The sequence below is a fragment of the Heloderma suspectum genome, chromosome 5, assembly GCF_057233095.1.
Source record: "Heloderma suspectum isolate Gila_16-S chromosome 5, 16-S_ref, whole genome shotgun sequence".
Classification (NCBI taxonomy): domain Eukaryota; kingdom Metazoa; phylum Chordata; class Lepidosauria; order Squamata; family Helodermatidae; genus Heloderma; species Heloderma suspectum.
The window spans coordinates 96329675-96346553 of record NC_139462.1 but is presented as its reverse complement, the minus strand read 5'-3'; the positions used below and the strand labels follow the sequence as shown (position 1 = coordinate 96346553).

General features: G+C 43.8%; 1 protein-coding gene across 4 annotated transcripts in view; it reads right to left on the bottom strand.

The window, feature by feature from the left end:
* The window catches only part of LNX1 (ligand of numb-protein X 1), a 135092-nt gene that overhangs the window by 75812 nt on the left and 42401 nt on the right, over window positions 1-16879 (bottom strand). The window lies entirely within an intron of this gene.

The following is a 16879-nucleotide window of genomic DNA, read 5'->3' as shown; positions in this document are numbered from 1 at the left end:
TCCAGGGTGTCCTATCTTCTTATTATGTGGCCAAAGTACTTCAGTTTTGCCTTTAATATCATTCCCTCAAGTGAGCAGTCTGGCTTTATTTCCTGGAGGATGGGCTGGTTTGATCTTCTTGCAGTCCAAAGCACTCTCAGAATTTTCCTCCAACACCACAGTTCAAAAGCATCTATCTTCTTTCGCTCAGTCTTCCTTATGGTCCAGCTCTCACAGCCACAGCCCACAGGATACTATGGGGAATTGTTGTTGTTCAGTCGGACCTGTGATGTCTCTGCTCTTAACTATTTTTTCAAGATTTGTCATTGCTCTCCTCCCAAGAAGTAAACGTCTTCTGATTTCCTGGCTGCAGACAGCGGCGTCTGCAGTAATCTTTGCACCTAGAAATACAAAGTCTGTCACTGCCTCCACGTTTTCTCCCTCTATTTGCCAGTTATCAATCAAGCTGGTTGCCATAATCTTGGGTTTTTTGAGGTTTAACTGCAACCCAGCTTTTGCACTTTCTTCTTTCACCTTCATCATAAGGTTCCTCAGCTCCTCCTCGCTTTCAGCCATCAAAGTGGTATCATCTGCATATTGGAGATTGTTAATGTTTCTTCCAGCGATTTTAACTCCAGCCTTGGCTTCATCAAGCCAGCATGTCACATGATGTGTTCTGCGCACAGGTTGAATAGGTAGGGTGAAAGTATACAACCCTGCCATACTCCTTTCCCAATCTTAAACCAGTCCGTTGTTCCGTGGTCTGTTCTTGCCATTGCTACTCGGTCGTTATACAGATTCCTCAGGAGGCAGACAAGATGATTTGGTATCCCCAAACCACCAAGAACTTGCCACAATTTGTTATGATCCACACAGTCAAAGGCTTTAGGATAGTCAATAAAACAGAAATAGATGTTTCTTTGAAACTTCCTGGCTTTCTCCATTATCCAGTGGATATTGGCAATTTGGTCTCTAGTTCCTCTGCCTTTTCTAAACCCAGCTTGTACATCTGGCAGTTCTCGTTCCATGAATTGCTGGAGTCTACCTTGCAAGATCTTGAGCATTACCTTACTGGCATGTGAAATAAGTGCCACTGTTTGATAGTTTGAACATTCTTTAGTGTTTCCCTTTTTTGTTGGAAGAGAGTGTTTGTTATGTACAGTGAGTTGTCTTGACAAAATTCTATCAGCCTACGTCCTGCTTCATTTTGTTCTCCCAGACCATGCTTGCCTGTAATTCCAGATGTCATTTGACTACCCACCTTAGCATTCCAGTCTCCTGTAATGAAAATGACATCTCTTTTTGGCGTATTATCCAGTAGGTGCTGCAGATCCTCATAGAACTGATCTGCTTCTTCAACATCTGTGGTTGGGGCATATATTTGGATCACTGTGATGTTAAATGGCTTACCCTGAATTCGAATTGAGACCATTCTATCATTTTTTGGATTGTATCCAAGCACTGCTTTAGCCACTTTATTACTAATTATGAAGGCTACTCCATTTCTTCTGTGGTCCTCTTGTCCACAGTAGTAGATCTGGTGGTCATCTGATGTGAAGTGGCCCATTCCAGTCCATTTCAGTTCACTGACATCCAAAATGTCTATATTTAATCTTGACATCTCCCCAATAACCACATCCCATTTGCCCTGGCTCATAGATTTTACATTCCAGGTTCCTATGGTGTGTTGATCTTTAGAACATCGGATTCATCGTTCACCACCAGCACCATTGGCCACTAGCCATCCTTTCAGCTTTGAGCTAGCTGCGTCATCACATCTGGGGCTAGTTGAACTTATCCTCTGTTCCTCCCCAGTAGCATTTTGACCAGGTGAAAATAGCTCAAAACCCCTACAACATGAAGTGTTTCTTTAATGAGGACATCCTGTTTCAAGTACCTTCTAATACCAAACATAAGAATAGCAAGAAATGTTTGAAAGTACCCTTCTTAAAGGTTATAAAGGAAAAAGTGGCAGATGTGTGAGGGTATACATTCATCTGGTTTGCTGCCTCCATGTAAACAATGCAACTTTACATGTAGTCTCTATCTTAAAATGTTCAGTTCTGTTCAGCTATAAGCTCCTCTGACTCACTGCAAATCCAAAAGCTGTGACTGTAAGTATCTTCAAAAATTACAGATGTTTGCACCACTGGAGACACAGTACACACACAGAAACAAAATGTGAATTGTAGCAACCATTACTGTCCAATCATATTATCCTCATGTCTTGGACGGATAAAAGAAGAATGTACTGGAATTCAATCTCTTCTGGGAAGAGGAAATTGGATGGAAAAAGGTCTCACTGGCAATGGTGGTAGGTTTAAAACTCTTTCGAGATTAAGCAATATTCCAAATCTTTAGACTAAGCAATCCTCCAAAATGTACATACTGGTCACATAAAGCGGGGAAGAAGGATATTCTTGGTACAATGCAATATCAAAGGACCAACATTCCCATCCAAAACGATGGTCAGAGCTAGATCCTTGGCTTTGAACACATGAAAATAACTGGCGTAGAAGAAACTCCCAGGTGAAAACTAAAGTTAAGACACCAGCTTTACATGTACTTGACATGGCCAGAATGCATAGCCACATCCCTTCATTCCCACAGCTGTGGGGACAGCTGCACTTCAGTTACATCCAAAGGGAATGAGCAATGTAAAAAAAAAATATCTAACACAAAGTTCAGAACTATACAAATAGTCAAAGTTCAGCGTGAAAATCCTCTCCAATCCAGGGTTGGTTCAACTGAACAATTTAAGGGGCCAGGCAGAGTTGTAGCACTTTAGGGGCATCAATGAAGCAGCATTTCAATCCGGGAGGTATACTCCATCATGACTTGCGATGTCATAGAGGATTCTGGGGCATATGTCTTGGACCATGTGGTGCACCAATTAAGGCAGCAACATATCTTAGGGCAGCCATGTTCCAGTTCTGCAGCCTTGACAAGGAAAGGTTCTCCAAGTTTCTTATTGAGCAAAAGGGCCAATTGAAGCAGATTTGATGTCAGAATGATATGCAAAAGTTCCTACAGATTGGACTTACTAGACTGTCTTTGAAACTCGCTCGTCCCTCCTACTGCACAAATAACCGAATGTGATGCAGGTGTGCCATGCAGAGGCCCATATGTGTGCAAGTCTGATTCATGACACCTTTTTTGAGAGGGAAGAATTGTGTGAGTTGCATGGCTCTTGGCACAAGTCTTCAAGTACCTGTAAAATTATATTAGGGACATAGTTGAGGGGAGGTGCACTCACCCATTCTTCCACCATCTTGAAGACTATCTTCACCCAAGTAGCTATCTGAATACAGCCTAACTGTGCTAATAAGGTTTAACCTTAGATCTTTCTGCCAGTCCCTACCCTTCTGCTCCACCTTCCTGTGTCCATCTTCACATTACCTAAAACTCATTGTAGTTTCAAGCTAACTGGGCCCATTCATATGATATTCTAATGTCACATGAATGCACCCAATTAGCTTGAACTCCATGTAAGGCATCACATCATAGAATCATAGACTCATAGAACAGTAGGGTGGGAAGGGGCCTACAAGGCCATCGAGTCCAACCCCCTGCTCAATGCAGGAATCCAAGTCAGAGCATCCCTGACAGATGGCTGTCCAGCCTCGTCTTGAATGCCTCCAGTGTGGGAGAGCCCACCACCTCCCTAGGTAACATCACTCAAAGAATCTTTTCCCACTGTATAACAGTGGATCCCTTTTCCAGCGGCCAGTTTGTTGGGCTAGAGTAAAGGTCACTTCAAACATTACCTTTTTTTACCTGGATATAATGTCGTACATGTAACATATTGCTATCATATTTAGCTGCCAAACATACTATTTTTTCAGAGCAGGAAAAACACACTCCTCTCATGCTGTCATAGAATCATAGAATCATAGAATAGTAGGGTTGGAAGGGGCCTACAAGGCCATCGAGTCCAACCTCCTGCGCAATGCAGGAATCCAAGTCAGAGCATCCCCGACAGATGGCTGTCCAGCCTCGTCTTGAATGCCTCCACTGTAGGAGAGCCCACCACCTCCCTAGGGAATTGGTTCCACTGTCGTATTGCTCTAACAGTCAGGAAGTTTTTCCTGATGTTCAGCCAGAATCTGGCTTCCTGTAACTTGAGCCCATTCTTCCGTGTCCTGCACTCTGGGATGATCAAGAAGAGATGCTGGCCTTCCTCTCTGTGACAACCTTTCAAGTACTTGAAGAGTGCTATCATATCTCTCCTCAGTCTTCTCTTCTCAAGGCTAAACATGCCCAGTTCTTTCAGTCTCTCCTCATAGGACTTGGTTTCCAGTCCCCTGATCATCTTTGTTGCCTTCCTCTGCACCCTCTCCAGTTTGTCTGCATCCTTCTTAAAAAATGTGGTGCCCAGAACTGGACACAGTACTCCAGATGAGGCCTAATCAGTGCTGAGTGGAGGGGAACTAGTACTTCCTGGGATTTGGAAACTATGCTTCTATTAATGCAGCCCCAAATAGCATTTGCCTTTTTTGCAGCCACATCACATTGTTGGCTCATATTCAGCTTGTGATCTACAACAATTCCAAGATCCTTCTCGCTTGTAGTGTTGTTGAGCCATGTATCCCCCATCTTGTAACTGTGCATTTGGTTTCTTTTTCCTAGGTGCAGAACTTGGTATTTATCCCTATTAAATGCCATTCTGTTGTTTTCTGCCCAGTGCTCCAGTCTATCAAGATCACTTTGAATTTTGTTTCTGTCTTCCAAAGTATTAGCTTTGTATTAACAAAAATAACTAAGTATTAACACACCAATTTTGTGTCGCAGATTTAATCAGCATTCCCTTCACCTCCTCCTCCAAGTATTAATAAAAGTGTTGAAGAGCACTGGGCCCAGGACTGAGCCCTGCGGTACCCTGCTTGTTACCTCTCCCCCGTTTGAGAAGATCCCATTGATAAGCACTCTTTGAGTTCGATTCTGTAGCCAACTGTGGATCCACTGGATTGTTGTTTCATCTAGCCCACTTTGAGCTAGTTTGCTCATCAGGATATCATGGGGCACTTTGTCGAAAGCTTTGCTGAAATCAAGGTATATTATGTCTACAGCATTCCCACAGTCCACAAGGGAGGTTACCTGATCCAAAAATGAGATCAGATTCATCTGGCAGGATTTGTTCTTGACAAATCCATGTTGGCTTCCAGTAATCACTGCAGTGTTTTCAAGGTGCTTACAGATGGATTGCTTTATGATCTGCTCCAGAATTTTCCCAAGGGATTGATGCCAGACTGACTGGTCTGTAGTTCCCAGGTTCCTCCTTTTTACCCTTTTGGAAGATAGGGACAACATTAGCCCTCCTCCAGTCATCTGGCACTTCACCCGTCCTCCATGATTGCTCAAAGATAATAGACAGTGGCTCTGAGAGTTCTTCTGCCAGTTTCTTTATCACTCTAGGATGCAGTTCATCTGGCCCTGGAGATTTGAACTCATTCAAAGTAATTAGGTGTTCCTTGACCATGTGCCTGTCGATCTCAAGCTGCAATCCTGCCCCTTCAGCCTGTACTTCGCCTTTGCCAGGGGGTTCATAGCCCTCTTTTGGGAGAAGACTGAGCCAAAGTAGGAATTGAGCACCTCTGCCTTTTCTTTGTCATCTGTTATCATTTTCCCATCCTTATTTAATAGCTGAACCACCATTTATTTCCTCTGTCTTTTACTATGTATGTAACTAAAGAAAGCCTTTTTGTTGCTTTTAGCATCCCTCACTAACCTCAGCTCGTTCTCAGCTTTAGCCTTCCTGACGCCATCCCTGCAATTCTGTGCTACCTGCCTGTACTCTTCCTTTGTTGCTTGGCCTTCCTTCCACTTCCTATATGTGTGCTTTTTTGTTTTCAGGTCATATCTAAGCTTTTTGTGAAGCCACATTGGCTTCTCCTGTTGTCTTCCACCTTTTTTTCTTGTTGGAATTGTTTGTAATTGTGCCTTGAGAATTTCCTTTTTTAAAAACTCCCACTCATCTTGGACTCCTTTTCTCGTTAGAGTCGCTTGCCATGGGACCTTACTGATCATTATTCTGAGTTTATTCAAATCAGCTTTCCTAAAATCCAGGGTACATGTTTGACTACACTTGGCTTTTGCTTCCCTTAGAACCAAGAACTCAAGTATAACATGGTCGCTTTCTCCCAGAGTTCCTGTAACTGCTACTTTATCCACTAAGTCATCTCTGTTGGTTAGGATCAAGTCAAGGATAGCCAGTCCTCTAGTTCCTTCCTCTTCTTTCTGTAGGAGGAAGTTATCCGCCACACGTCAGAAATTTCCTGGAGGGGCCATGTTTTGTAGATTTGTCTCCCAACAAATATTAAGGAAATTGAAGTTCCCCATTACTACTACATCATGCTTCCTTGAAACATTGGCTATTTGCTTTTCAAAAGTTTCATCCTCATATTCTCCTTGATTGGGTGGCCAGTAGTAGACTCCGACCACCAGGTTCTTTTTATTCTTTGCTGCATTTATTTTGATCCAGATGCTCTCTATGGGGCTACTAAGCTCAACCTCCTGTATTTCTGTGCAGAGATATGTATTTTTCACATACAGTGCAACCCCACCTCCCTTTCTGTTCCTCCTGTTCTTTTTGAACAAGTTATATCCTTCAATTGCTGTATTCCAGTCATGAGAGTCATCCCACCAAGTCTCAGTTACACCTATCAAGTCATAATTTCCTTCTTGTATTAAGAGTTCAAGTTCGGTCTGTTTGTTTCTCTTACTCTGGGCATTAGTATATAGACATCAAAGACCATGTTCTTTATGGTCTGGCTTTCTTCCTACATGTTTCTGAAGACTATTATTGGGCGCTATTAGAGCTATTCTCTCCATTGCGGCGCATGAGCCTTCATCCATTGTTACCCCCAACTTTACATTTCCCTTCCCCGTAGGATTCAGTTTAAAGCCCTCCTGATGAAGTTCTTCATGCTGTGGCCAAACACATTCTTCCCAGCCTTTGTGAGGTGCAACCCGTCCCTTGCCAACAGCCCATCTTCCAGGAAGTATAGCCCGTGGTCCCAGAATTCAAATCTCTCGTGCTGGCACCACCATCGTAGCCAGTCATTCACCCAGAGTATTTTTCTTTCCCTTTCTAGCCCTCTTCTAACTACTGAAAGGATGGATGAGAAAACTATCTGGGCCCCAAAGTTCTTCAGTTTCCTTCCCAAAGCTCCAAAGTCTGACATGATTTCTTCATAGTTCCGCTTGGCGATATCATTTGTTCCCACATGGATGAGAAGAAAGGGATACCTGTCAGTGGGCTTTATGAGTGCAGGCAGCCTTTCAGTCATGTCCCTAATCCATCCTCCCAGGAGACAATATACCTGGTGAGACCATGGGTCTTCACGACATACTTGGGTTTCAATCCCATGCAGCAAACAGACTCCCACTACTACTATTCTTGTTGTTGTAGGCCTGGGTTTCATCGCCACTGCTTGACTGACCTTCAGCCTCTTGCTCACTCTCATGCAGGTTCCCCTGTAATTCTTCCTCTGCAGGCTGTCCTCCAGTCTCATCCTGAAGTACCTGGAATCAGTTCCATAGCTCCACTGCTTCCACTGGTGCAGAGTGGCGTCTAGTTGTTCTTCTCCTGTCACCCTTTTCCAAGGAGTATCTTCTACTGCATTTTTCCTCACCTCAGCATTTCCCACTTCCGCCTCAGCCTGCTGTTGCTCTTCAAGCTTCTGGTCTTTGCTTTGCTGCTGTAGTTCCACCATTCTGTCCAAGAACTCTTCATGTTCTCTTATTCCCAGAAGGGTCAACAGTTGCCACTCCAGTCCTCTTACTTTTTCTTCCAGCAGCGTGATCAACTTGCACTTGTTGCAGGTGTAGACCATGTTGTTCTCAGGCAAGAAAACAAACATTGCACACACCTTGCAGGTCACCACCACTGGAGAGTCTTGTCCTTCCATAGCCTCTTTTCCCTTTTTGTGTCTAGCTTTCTGATTGTTCTAGACTAGCCTGTGCCTGGTCCTCTACTCACTGGAGGTTAAAAGCAGAGTTCCACTCTTTTCCTCTGTCTCCTTTGTCTCTTCTACCACTGCAACTCCCCTGGCCAACTCCTGTTTATTCCTCCTGTTTGCTAGCTCTGATCGCTCGCTCTCTGGGAGCTTGCTTGCTTCTGTAGTCCCTGGACCAGCTGGAGCAGGTTCCTCTGCTCTGCTCAGCTGGGAGGCGCTGAAGCTTCCTGCCCACACAACTGCTGCTCCTACCCACACAGCTGCTGTCAATAACTCAATAAATGTGTGCTTTACACTAATATGATTAGTGAAACCGTAACTATCCATAATTTCCTACTCTCAGTGCAAAAAATGAATATTTCTTATTGAGGGTAAGTGTCCTGAACAGGCAGCAGTTTTGAGAATATCATAATCAGATTCATGAGAAAAGCAACAATTAGATACACAAAGTCAACTGCATATTCAATATATACCAATGGCTGGTATTCAGAGGTATGGTTCCTCTGATCCTGAAGGCATTTGGAACATTTGATACCAAGGTAAGGGAAGAGAGAAATATCTATTAAAATAGTATTTTTTTTTCATCCATAGTCTTAACTGAGGGAAAAGATAATGATTAAAGAGGTCTTAAGTGCTTGAAGTTGAAGATGTACTAGCTTATTACAGTTCCTTATTGGTTCAAATAAAAACTATATAATACATTTATCATTTATGGCATTGAAATGATGCTCAATTTGTAAAGTTTCCTGTTTAACCTCAAAGTACACCAACAACATGTCAACAAACTTGTCTTCACTGGTCTTTTGGATCAGTTGTCAAAATAACTTGAACATTATCCAGCTTATTCCAAGCACAGTCCAAGAAAAAGAAGAGACCATCTTAATGTTTTCCTTGTGTGGTTAAATCAAGGTTAATATGAAAATAAATTTGGGTCCCGGAAGGAGATAAATGAACATCACATTCCTTGACCATTGCACAGAGTCTCTTAAGTCCAATGCAAAGGGAGGTTCCAAAAATGTCTGCAAGCACATGAAAAATACGCATGAAAAGATATCATGAATCCGATACTTTCCTTCTGCTGAATTCCTCTGTTGTAGTTTGGATTTGCTATAAGAAGGGGAACATGGCATTATGAGGATAAAAACAAGAGGCAGCAGAACTGGAAATCCTTAATATTTACAGGTGCATTTCTCAGAGTTTGAATAAGGAAGGATTCAATAATATACTGAATAATATACTGAACAAGTATTATTGACATTTCTCTCCTTCCAGTAAAACATAATTCTGCCATCTGGTTTGGCTGATGTTACAGCAGAGGTTTAAGTTACATAGTGTTTGCAGACAATGATAATGAACACACCTAACTCACTTCAGATATACTGGCGATGGAAAAATTCATGCCACTAGGCAGATCTGCATGATCACAGAGGGAAATTAGCCATGCTGGCCTGTTGCAGAGTTCTGAGTGGCTTGTTACCCACAGTAACTATCCACCCTGGCTGGGTTCGCAAGACACAACACGCTGCGCTGCTCAGGGTAGTTATCCCCCTGGCATGCACGGGGAGGGGGAATTGCAGACATTTCCTGGAAATATGGCAGCCTTATGGACATATGGTTAAGCCTCACTAACTTGAGGGAGTATAAAAATTATTAGGGTACTTTGTAATGAGCCAGAGCTATAAATTTGGTACATAGGTAGTCCAAAACAACCTGATTCTTTGAATAATTTGAAAAGGGGAGTTTTACAGTTCTCTGTCTAAACCTGGGACAAACAGGAGGCTTAAAATGGACCCACAAATGCTAAAGGTACTTCTAGACCACCCAGAAAGCTAACAGTGACCCAATTTGCACATAGCAGCACACAGTGGGTTAATTTTCCCAGAAAGGGGTGCCTTAAGCTGCTCTTGGGTGCTGCCAAAATGGGACAGATGGAAGTCCTGCAGCCTGTCATTTGGCACTCCTAAATGGCTCAGCAGTTTGTCACTGGAGACAAGGGGCCTATAGAGACGGAATCTGTCCTGGCTCTTTGGTGTGAGCAACCTATCTCAAGAAAAAGAACAACGCAGCTGCCTGCCTATCTTCCTTGCTCCCCAGCTCACCCTCTTACCTGCTGTACTTTCTCTTGTGTGTTAACCAGGGGGTTAACTGTCAGCGTTCTGAGTGATCTAGAAGTACCTTAAGCATTTGCGGGTACATTTTTTACCTTCTCTTAGGACCTGCTGTCTGCCTCCGAGATTACACTTTAGATCCTCTTTCCCCAGCCTGGTGCCCTCCAGATGTGTGGGGCTGCAACTCTCATAATTCCCAGCCAGCATGGCCAACTGGTGCACACACAGAGATGACGCTGGCTCCTTATAGCATGGGATGATGCCGACGACAGTGATGCCACATGGCTAACCGACGATGATGGCAGTAGCTCCTAGAAATGCATCTCTTCTCTTGTGTTAAGGATGATGGTGCAGGGCTCACTCTGATCCACTCGTGTGGCTTTCTCTTAAAAGCTCCTGGCATCTGCATTACTATAGCTCTGCACTCTCAATGCTTCTGTGTGCATGTGTGTGTTCTTCCTCTTGCACTCTTGCTCTCTCTCTCTCTCTCTCTCTCTCTCAAGCCCACAGGGTACCCTTTGGATCCTCAACTGCATACCAAGATGCAAAAAAATATATATAAATAAATCTGAATCCCCAAAAGACAGAATGGCTGATGGAGAAGGTCACTAAACACTCACCAGCTGCTCTACTCCTAGAAGCTTGGAGGCAGATTCAACACAAAGGTCAAGGGTGTTTAATAAACACACACACACACCAATCCACAGGGTGTGCTTTAATATTATAAGGACAGGCCTCCAGGCAATCTTAGGGGTTAACTGGGAACCGACTCCTCTTTGTTGTGTTTAATACAGCGAAAGTGTGTGCATGTGTGTGTGTAGAATGTGGAGAAAATTATTGCTAGAATAGCACAGTTTTTTCAGAGTTATCAGATAAAGGTTGCAAGATCCACGATTGTCTCTGTCATAGCACCAAAGCTAGCCCAAACTAGGTTAATTGTAATACAGCAGGGCTGGGTGAGCTAGGCCTGTGACACACTCAGATATCTCAGTTTCTTTCCAGAAAGGCTTGTACTATCAATATGCTCCCAATGTTTCTTACTCTTTGCCAGCCATCTTCTTCTCTTTGCCCCAAGGATAGTCGCCCACTGGATGAATGGGGCATTTGCTCTCTGTCTGTATGTGTGTGTTTAAAATCTACCTAGCACCCAGGCAGCCTAGACAAACATAACCACACTGTCCACCAGCAGTATAGCCAGGTGGCTATAGACCTATGGCAGCAGCAATCCCACTACAGCAAAGACTGGACTGACACAGCACAAGGGAGCTGCTCACAAGAAAGTTGGCATTCACTCTTAACATTTGGGATGTGTCCCATCTGCACACCCAAGTCTGCAATCCTATGCACAACCGCTTAGAGACCAACATGAACTCAACAGGATTTATTTTTGAGAAAAGACACACAAGATTCAGCAGCATGGACCTGGCTACTCACTAAATCTTCTTTCTCACCCAGATTCTATCTCCCATGGTCATGATTGGGTAATCTCAACGGCTCATCATGAACACACCCCACCAGCCCTTTTCCCCTTTTCAGTGCATTCTACAATCTCCCTCCCAGCATTGCCTAATGCAAACTAGGCCACAGCTTGTATCTCACTGTCCCTCGAGGGAGCTCTGGGTGGTGTCGACAGTATTATCCTATGGTGTCCTCACAACAGCCCAGGAGGTACTAGATTGGGTGGAGAGGTGAGCTTCAAAGTTAATTGGGGATCTGAACCCAGAGCTCCTGGTTCCAAATCCAACAATCTATCCCAGCCTTCCCCAGCATGGTGCCCCCCAGATGTGTTGCACTGCAACTCCCATCATTCCCACCTGGGCATGATGGGAATTGCAATCTAACACATCTGGAGGGCACCAGGTTGGGGAAGGCTGCTCTATCCACTGCACCAAAAGCAATATGTCCTGATCCACTTTGGCACGGTATATAAGAGAAAGCATGCCATGCAGTTTCCTTCATGCAACTTACACACAGAAGTCAACCGCCACTGAAGCATTGCTTATTCATGAGGTGGGACCTTGGTGCCAGCCAAAGCTACTGTGTATTACCCTTTGCCTCGCTGTGGTTTAACTTTAGCAGCCAGCTCAGTTCTGATGGTTTGCTACAGAAATTCTGTCCTTAATCTACTGTGCCTGATGCTCACATTTGTAAAAACTGCCATAAAAAAGGAACCAAGAGCAAACAATACACGCAACATGACATCATCTGGAGCCAAATTCTGCCCATGAAACTGTAAGAACTTTTCATATGCACTGGAGGGTAAAATATGTTAGTATGTACATTTAAAGTGCATTAGTTATACCATTCATCCTTGTGTATAACGTGAGAAAGCCATACAGATTTGGCGGAGCATATTGTAGGAATGTTGCCAAGCAAAAAAGAAGAAGAAATATAAGATAAATCCTCATATAACTCAAATGATATTAACAGCTAATGTGTCAGAGAGGTCAAAGATACTGGTCCTTATGATAACTAAAGAGCTTGCATTTGCGCTATGGCCTTGCAGTGCATTAATCTGACAGTGAAAGCCAGGGTCACTCAGTGCAGCCTTCCCAACCTGGGAATGATGGGAGTTGCAGTCCAATACATCTGGAGTGCATCAGGTTTGGAAAGCCTGGCATAATGGATGGAACATTGGACTGGGAGACCTGTTCAGCTGTGAGCCCACTGGGTGACCTTGGCTCAGTCACCATCCCACAGCCTAACACATCTCACAGGGTGACCATGAGGGTGAAACACATCATCACTCCGAGGTCCTAAAAAAAGGTCCCAACATGCAATAATAAATGATACTATAAATAAAAAAAAAAATCTTTCAATATTCATGTCAGTATCTGCTGAAGTCACAAATGGGGACTGGCAAAATTGCTGAGTTACGCATTTCAATCCATCCTGGATTGAAGAAGGCTCAAATCACACCACTTAGATCTACAGTGCAACAGACTGGGTGCAGGTGTCGTATTCAGGACTCCAGTCTGAATGAAGGTTTAGCAAGGTTGTGTTCTGATGCCTGTTTCCAGGGCTCAACACTCAGCCTGGATTATGGGAAGTACTAATGAAGAAGAGAAGACTTGCAAGTATATACAGCTTCTCATGTACCTGTCGAGACTGCCAGTCCCAACACATCTGGTCAGTGGGTACAGCTTCCAGACATGCTTAAGCTCCAGCCCCCAGCCCTTCTTTTTAAAAAACAAACAAACAAATGAAACATTGTTTGCATTAAAGTCAGGACACAGCCTCTGTTAAATCTGCACAGGATCAACCATGCTGCCCCTCTTACATCTGCACTTTCCTGGCTCATGATGTTGAGACCGCAGAAGTACGCCAGCAAAAGCAACAAACCCAGAGCACAGGTACCTAGTGCAATTCAGCCCATTTACCTTGCAGACCGCAGGAATTCAACATGTGTGGCAACTACATGACAGCCCCTGAATGCATCTGCTCTCTGACTTGACTCTCTGGGCTGGCTTAGCTCTGAACACAGAGGGAGGAAGGGAGTGGAGCTCTTCAGAGCTTTTCTACATGAGGCTGTTAATTGGCTGTTAATCTGCTGTATCTACTTTCAGTTTTGTCACAGAATTGAGATCCGAGCACTACACGAAGAGTATTTCCTTTCCTGTTTTTCTGCTACATAACCTCTAGGTGACACTATGGTATAGTGCAAATACACAGGTTGAAAAAGCATTTTCTTTCACTTTCACAAATAATACCACATTTTCCCTGCTTTAAAAATCTCACCAAAAACACTCTTTAAAAACAGAAGCAAAACTGGAGTGTCACAACATCATCTAATGAACTCTCAAACAACTGTGGGTAGGAAATGATGAACACACAATAAATGCCTCGTGTAGAAAAGCCCATAGTTTCACAGAATTATGGCAGTGCAAGGGAAGAAGAAGTGGAGGAGGCTATAGTAATTCCTTCCCTTTTCTACTTGGACTATTGCAACTTCTGGGAAGTGCCAGACCAGTGCCAGATTCCAAACATGAAAGGGGCAGCTCAGACCCTTCAGGTAAGTAGTCTGGATCTGCCTGGTTCACCAGCCCAGGTTGTTTGCTCTGTTAGGCACAATGCAAGTCAATTCAACACAACCACAGTGCACAGCCTCAAGGTCAGAGCACTACCCCTTGAAATTCCCTGCAATGTTGCTTGAAGGATGATGCTCTGGCAGACATTAGATTTTGCTTGGGGGAACAGAAGGACTCCTTTGATCTCTGGACCTTGGCAGATCACTGTCCACCCATCTCCCCTGGGAGCTCTCCTTGGTCCTGCACAGCTTTGTCTCCTGCTGCTGAACAACTTTGCATAAGGTCAATCCTTTTGCTTAGAGCCCTGATGGCTCACAGGACAGAAACAAACAACATAGTATTTCCCAGGGCTGGCCATATCGCACAAGCAATCCATTGTCTCACTTGAAGCACCAATAAAGCAGTGTGCAGTCCTGAGTGTGTTTGATCTGAGAGTTGCCACCTAGAGCCCCTGTAACATTTTGAGGGATCCTGCACTGCACCTTTAGGCCACACAGCAAAGACAACTGGGGCAACCAAAGGTCTTGAGGAGACTATGGCATTTCTACAAAATGTGCAGCATTACTGGTGACCAATATTCTAAAATGTTTTCAAGTTACATGCAGGGTTTAATTTAAGCCATTGCTCAACAGCCTGAGCCCCAGAACCTGCCATTGTTGCCAAGACCCTGTCCTGGGAAGAATGTGTGCATTAGACCTTGGAGAGCTGCCACCAGTTAAGCATATATTCAGAGTGCCTCTAACTAATGTCAGCCTGCTCCACATATATAGGGTTATTATGAAGTAGGGCCAGGGTCAGGGTAAACATGGTTGGGCCAGTACACAGCAGGGGTCAGCTGACAACAGCCCACTGGAGTTGCTTCTCTTCTTCACCACTGCAACCTGCTCATTCACCTGCCTCTCGCTCTGGTCCAGTGGTGGTGAGAAAGGGAGTAGTAGATGCCACAGCCTCCTTGCTCACTGTCTCTCTGCCTGTCAAGCAAGCAAGCGGCAGAAATGATGAGAAGGAGGATGAGGAGCAATAGCAACTGGTGGCAATGTTGGTGAGAAGGTGGCCTCACTGAGGGAGGGGGCCCATGGAGGGTGCCTTGCCCAAGGGCCCGCAGAACCCTGGAGCTGGCAGTGTTATGAAGCATGGTTTGCATGTCCCAGCCATGGTCCAAGAAAGACAGCAAATTAAAAATATACACTACAGAAGTCTTCCCCAACCTGGTACCCTCCAGATGCATTGAACTACAATTCCTGACATTCCTGACCATTAGCTATGCTGGCTGTGGCTGATGGGAGTTGAAATCTAAAACATCCGGAGGACACAAGGCTGGGGAAGGCTGCACGATGGGGTGCCTCACTCATTTGCCAAACAGAGAAATCAAACCCAGCCTAGTATCACACTCTGGATTAGCATGGCACACCTCTGTCACACAGTACCTATTCACATCCAGAATTACCAAACCTGCATGAAGAAGAACCAAAGTTTCCCATTCTAGCCTTGACCGGCTGATTCCTTTTCAACAGAAGCAACTCTTGCAGCCCACATTTGCTGATTTCATACTTCTAATTTTGTTCCTCTGACCCAATTCATATGCGGTTCTGTGCAGTGGTTTTCTTTTGTTCCCTCTCCCTCCTCCAGTGGAATGCACCACTAAACAGATTTGTTCATTGCTGATAACCGGAGATGCACATTGAACAGCAAACCAATTGAGTAAAGACTATGTCAACAAGAATAGCAATCAAGCAGTAGTTAAGAGTTCTGTAGGTTAGAGGGTGAAATAAATTCAAGTTGAGTAGCTACTGTACATAGTAGCCCTCTGTGTGTAACAGGAATGAATCAGAATTCCCTAGGAAACAGCAGCAAGGGGGAGTTTTCTGTGTGTGCTCTGATTAATCTCATCCATTTGTTTTCCTGGAAACTGGATGTCCCAGTTGCCATTGTCTTTATTATGAAAGTTCATCTGGTCTATTGTGATCTTGCTGCTCTGCTTCCATTTGCTGTTGTTTTTCCTAATGATGCTCTGTAGCTAAGATTATAATAATTTCCAAATTTTAAACCAGCTACTTTTTAACATTTAAAAAAACAGACTACTTGACCCATAGTGAAATTTAGAGTGGAGTTCTCAATGTAAAGAGGTCCCTGAATAATTAATAGCTGCCTTTTACATTGTTTTCTCAAAATGCTACTCATTCTAGTAGCAACATCCCAGACAAATCACCATTGCTACACACACACACACACACACGGGTGTGTTACAGCAATTATTGAAACACTGTCTTGGAAAGGATATTATCATCATTTTATGCATTTTAAAGACAAATTGCATGTACACCAGGCAAATTTGCCAAACATGTCACAGCATAGATCCCTCACTAGTCCATTTCACTTTGGAACATATTTTACAGATTATGCATTGCTACCCAAAACCCCCAACAAGGATAATCAGCATTCTGAAGGCTATTTATCATGAGATCAATCAATGAGCATTATTTACAGGCTACACTCCCAAAAACAATATATTTATCATAAGCAGTGGGAAAAGGCAGTCATATTTTCTCTCCCTCTCTCTTTCTCTCTCTCTCACACGGATGATGCTCCTGTGATTATGTTTCAAATAAAACAGTGTTTAAGGAAATAAGTATTCTGACTGTGGACAGAAATGGGGTATATTTTTTCCTGCTCCTGTACATTGCACTGTGAAAAGGTTCTCAACAACTGAGAGAGTGTGTAGACAAGAAGACACCCGTTTAACTACAGGGTGTTCCGTTCAATCTATTTGAATACATTCTGGAGTACAGGACAGAGACCTCGACTC